This window comes from Varanus komodoensis, unplaced genomic scaffold, assembly GCF_004798865.1.
Source record: "Varanus komodoensis strain SLA01 unplaced genomic scaffold, ASM479886v1 scaffold8, whole genome shotgun sequence".
Taxonomy (NCBI): Eukaryota; Metazoa; Chordata; class Lepidosauria; order Squamata; family Varanidae; genus Varanus; species Varanus komodoensis.
The window spans coordinates 34,698,250-34,704,249 of NW_025336481.1; positions in this window are offsets into that span (position 1 = coordinate 34,698,250).

The following is a 6,000-nucleotide window of genomic DNA, read 5'->3' on the forward strand; positions in this document are numbered from 1 at the left end:
GTGAAAATAAATACATATTCGCTAATACTTGAAATAAATTGTAAAGGGGAAATATGGGAACTGGCTGAGAGCAGAAAAACAGGGAATTATCAGGAACTTGTCTGATTATACTACCTAGCTGGGGGCTACATTTGCTTTGGTAATCACAGGGTCCATTGGTGTGCTTTAATAAAAGGGTACTGAAGGCCCCCCTAGAAGGCCAAATTTCATTCCAGGAAAGCTCTTTGTGGATGCATTCCAGCAGTGGGTAGGGTCAAAATATCATCATATTTTAGCTTAAAGCCCTTGCTGGTGGATACTAAGCTTAGGAGAGGCATTTTAACCTTTTTGACTGGGGTAAAACTGCAAAAAATCCAAGAAACCCCCCAGTGATTGGTGGATGAAGGGAAAGGGTGTGGCTATCCTGGACGGGAGTTCTGAAACCCTTTTTTAATGAATATGACAATGCTTTCTGATGGATCTGTAACCATTCCACCAGGGTTTTTCCATAGATGTACCTCAGGAAAAATGGCATGGATCCCTAATCTTGATGTAACATTGCCATGTGAAAAATTGCTTTTAAAAATGTTCTCTAAAAACTAATTTGATAATATGTGCATGTAATATGGGTTGAACCTCTCATCCCAAACATAGACCAGTTTGTAGATCTACATAGACTATTTAAGGGGTGTGTTTTCGTATGGAATGGTTTTGGCTGTTCTTGGATACATACTCTTGTGGAAGCATACTCATGGCTGTTTAGACACATAGACTGGGCTCAGGCAATGGTATAACCCACATGCAAGGGTTGAGGATGGGTTGAGTGTGGGCTGGGTTGTTGAAATGTGGACTCTTAATGTTATCTGAGACCAGCTACAATTTCACAAAGCAACAGCTGTCTGTGGCTCTCTCTGGCTAGCTGCTTGGCAAGAGCAGCAATGGGCCACTCTTCCTAAGCAGCTCCATGGTTCTGGCCTTGGTACCACAGTGAATTGTGTTTTCCAGTTCATATGACAGAACAAACCATCATAGTACCAAGAAACCCTAGAACAAACCATTGCTTCTCTTCATGGTTTTAAAAACCAAACATAATGTGCTGAAATACCACAACAGGATTCCGATCAACATATGCAAAAAATTAAAAAATATAATAAATAAATAACAGACCCTGTTGCTTGTAATGTGTGAATCCACTCACATTTCAACAACAATCCATGGTTCAATGACAACCTATATTCAACCCTCAAGTGTGAGTTTTCATCCTACACAAACCCACAGGCTTCTTTCCTGGATGGATCCTGTTATTCGGAGGGGAACTGCTTGGGCAGAAGCTGGATTTGAACAGTGCTGAGAGATGCTCTTGTATGGACCACAAAACCAACTGTCTCCAAACAGTTTCTAAAGTGGTTCAAACAGTTTACAAAAACAAAACAAAACAAAACCCTACACCTGAGCATTAAAAAAACCAATATACCATTAGTAGATAAATAGGCTTTTCATTTGCTGGGGTGAAAGAGCAAACAACCCAATTGAAGCATAGTTGAAGGGAGAACAGAAAGATATAATCAGGTTATGCAGGAGAAAATTGAAAAGTGCAGAATAGCATTCACTCCCCAGCCAACCCTCCTACATGTGCTCTTCTTCATAGGTATGCCCGTGCGCATCATTACTGTATGATTTGCTGTTGAAGATGGCTGTTGTGCTCTTTCTACATCTGTTGGTGCATACAATTGAAAAAACAAAGACTGGAAGTGATTTAAAATGAAGAAAAAATATTATGACTTCCTCTTAAGGAAAATTTAGCATTTGGATTCATGCACATTGTCAATAAACAACTTTCTGCAATGTGTTCCTGTCTACAAAATGATTAAGTTGTGGTTTGCTACACAAATATGATAAAAATGAAACTAAGGTTAAACTTCTTTTCTCTGCTAAAAGAGCTATACTAATCAATGTGATTGACCGTCCACATTTTTGAAAAATAACAAGAATTTGTTTGTGCTCCATCTTTCTCCAGGTTTTTCTGGGCTTATCAGGCCTTCTGAGCCCATCTTGTTTGGTTCTTTGGTTAGCAAAGTTGTAATGGATCTAAATTAATGCCTTGTGCTGTTTTGGTTGATACGTTAGTGAGCTGCCTCTAGCTGGATTATTCAGCTCACCATCAGTCTTCCGTACTAGCTTGGCACAGCTGGTTAAATCCTTTGGGAATTTTAACCATGCATTGTGGTTAGTTTTTTGTGCCTGACTGGTGATAAGGCATAGCAGGGGTTGTATGTCTCATCCTCCTCATTCCCTTTCTGCCTAGCTCTCCTGTAGTACCCTGACCAAAGGGTGCTTTCCACACATTCCACCTTGAAAGAAAATACTTTAAAATACTTAGACTACACTGTTGCAATTTGGCATGTGTACTCTATTCAAGCAGATCAGTGTCCATGTTGTTTGTTGCTGTTGTTAGTCGTGAAGTCGTGTCCGACCCATCGCGACCCCATGGACAACATTCCTCCAGGCCTTCCTGCCCTCCACCATCTCCCGGAGTCCACTTAAGCTCACACCAACTGCCTCAGTGACTCCATCTAGCCACCTCATCCTCTGCCGTCCCCTCCTTCTTTTGGCATCTATTGTTCCCAACATTAGGCTCTTCTCCAGGGAGACCTTCCTTCTCATTAGGTGGCCAAAGTATTTGAGTTTCATCTTCACTATCCGGCCTTCTAAAGAGCAGTCAGGGTTGCTCTCCTCTAGAACTGACCGGTTAGATCGCCTTGTGGTCCAAGGGACTCGCAGGAGTCTCCTCCAGCACCACAATTCAAAGGCCTCAAGCCTTCGGCACTCAGCCTTCCTTATGGTCCAGCTTTCACAGCCATACATTGCAACTGGGAAAACCATAGCCTTGACTATACACACTTTTGTTGGCAGGGTGATGTCTCTGCCTTTTAGTATGCTGTCTAGATTTGCCATAGCTTTCCTCCCCAGGAGCAAGCGTCTTTTAATTTCTTTGTGTCGTGCATGAAGCCCTGACAGAAACAGTGACTCATGAGGAGACCTTGCACTTGACATCCAGTGCCCAAGAGTTGACCCCACAACCCAACACAGGGACAGCTGAGCCAGCTGCTGCGTCTTCCTCTGACCCCCAGCACGTTGAGCAAACGCCTGGACCTTTATCAGAGACAGAGAGTCATGAGAAAGAGGAAGCTGCAAGTTCTACTTAGAAAGATGCAGAGCAAACTGCCTCTTCCCCCTCTGATGCTGATCTCCCTGAGCCAAAACAGAAGACACAATAGGTGTCGTGGATTTCTCAAAAGCCGAAAACAGATGTATTTTACACAGATATGAACAGCGGCAAAGTTTATTACGTAAGAGAGAGGAAAGGCGTGACTTGGGAGAATGATCCCACGTGGGCTTGGGAAGAGAAGCCATTAGAGAGTTAACATCTGCTTAGCTAGGACCGCTATTAGAGAACTTATCTATAGAGTTGTAAATCTTGTAGACAATTAGCATTAAAGAACTTTAGTTTTATTGCTCTAGCATGTGTGGATTGTTTACATACCGGGCTGCACACCTCGACACTTGGCTGCAGTTCCCATCTGTGGTGATCTTGGAGCCCAGGAAAATAAAATCTGTCACTACCTCCATTTCTTCCCCATTTATTTGCCAGGAAGTGAGAGGACCGGATGCCATGATCTTAGTTTTCTTAATGTTGAGTTTCAAGCCAACTTTTGCGCTCTCCTCCTTCACCCGCATCAAAAGGCTCTTTAGTTCCCCTTCACTGACTGCCATGAGAGTGGTATCATCTGCATATCTGAGGTTGTTGATATTTCTTCCAGCAATCTTAATTCCAAGTGGTGACTCATCTAGCCCCGCCTTTCTCATGATGTGCTCTGCATATAAGTTAAATAGACAGGGCGACAGTATACAGCCTTGCTGAACTCCTTTCTCAATTTTGAACCAATCAGTGGTTCCGTGTCCTCACTGTTGCTTCTTGACACGCATATAGGTTTCTCAAGAGACATATAAGATGGTCTGGGACTCCCATCTCTTTACGAACTTGCCACAGTTTGTTGTGATCCACACAATCAAAGGCTTTTGCATAGTCAGTGAAACAGAAGTAGATGTTTTTCTGGAACTCCCTAGCTTTCTCCATGATCCAGCGTATGTTGGCAATTTGATCTCTTGTTCCTCTCCCTCTTCGAAATCCTGCCTGTACTTCTGGTAGTTCTCAATCCATATACAACTTGTAGGATTTTGACCATCACTTTGCTAGCATGTGAAATGAGTGCAATGGTGTGGTAGTTTGAACGTTCTTTGGCATTGCCCTTCTTTGGGATCGGAATGTAAACTGACCTTTTCCAATCCTGTGGCCACTGTTGAGTTTTCCAAATTTGCTGGCATATTGAGTGTAGCACTTTTGCTGCATCGTCTTTTAGGATTTTGAATAGCTCAACTGGAATACTGTCGCCTCCACTATCTTTGTTGTTGCTCAGACTTCCTAAGGCCCATTTGACTTCACACTCCAGGATGTCTGGCTCGAGGTCAGTGACCACCCCATCGTGGTTATCAGGGACCAGGTTAAGCTCTTTCTTGTGTAGTTTTCCTGTGTAAACTTGCCACCTCTTCTTAATCTTTGTGGCCTCTGGTAGGTCCCTACCATTTTGGTCCTTTATCATGCCCATCTTTGCATGAAATGTTCCCTTCATATCTCCAATTTTCTTGAAGAGATCTCTGGTCCTCCCTATTCTATTGTTTTCTTCTATTTCTTTGCACTGTTCATTTAAGAAGGCATTCTTATCTCTTCTAGCTGTTCTCTGGAATTCTGCATTCAATTGTTTCTGTCTTTCTCTTTCTCCCTTGCCTTTCGCTTCCCTTCTTTCCTCAGCTGTTTGTAAAGCTTCCTCAGACAGCCATTTTGCTTTCTTGCATTTCTTTTTCTTTGAGATGGCTTTAGTTGCTGCCTCTTGTACAATGTTGCGAACCTCTGTCCATAGTTCTTCAGGCACTGTCTATCAGATCTAATTCTTTAAATCTATTTGTCACCTGTACTGTATATTCATCAGGGATATGATTTAGGTCATACCTGAGTGGCCTAGTGCTTTTCCCTACTTTCTTCAACTTAAGCCTAAATTTTGCAACCAGAAGCTCATGATCTGAGCCACAGTCAGCTCCTGGTCTAGTTTTTACTGACTGTATAGAGCAGGGGTCTCAAACTCAACTTACCTGGGGGCGCTGGAAGTAGAGTCTGGGTGAGGCTGGGCCACATCAAGTATTCCACCACCGCGGTGGTGGTGGGCTGCTCATCCCGCGGCCGGCCCGGGCGCCGCTGGTGCTTTGAAGGACGCAGGGCCCCTCCCCCGTGCCCCGCCTGTCCCGGCAATTGGCCCGTGGGCTGTGAGTTTGAGACCCCTGGTATAGAGCTTCTCCATCTTTGGCTGCAGAGCACATAGTCAGTCTGATTTCTGTGTTGACTGTCTGGTGATGTCCATGTGTTTCTTGGGTTGTTGGAAAAGAGTGTTTGCTATGTCCATCGTATTCTCTTGACAACATTCTACCAGTCTGTGCCCTGCTTCATTTTGTACTCCAAGGCCAAACTTGCCTGTTATTCCGGTTATCTTTTGGCTTCCTACTTTAGCATTCCAATCCCCCATGATGATAAGGACATCATTTTTTTGGTGTTAATTCTAGAAGGTGTTGTAGGCCTTCATAGAACTGGTCAACTTCAGCCTTTTTGGCACCAGTGGTTGGGGCATAGACTTGGACTATTGTGATGTTGAATGGTTTTCCTTGGATTCGAACTGAGATCATTCTGTCATTTTGGAGATTGTATCCCAGTACTGCTTTTCCTACTCTTTTATTGACTATGAAGGCTACTCCATTTCTTCTGAGGGATTCTTGCCTGCAGTAGTATACCTGATAGTCATCTGAATTAAATTCACCCATTCCTGTCCATTTTAGTTCACTGATTCCTAAGATGTCGATGTTCAGTCTTGTCATCTCTTGTTTGACCACATTCAGCTTGGCTTGATTCATGGA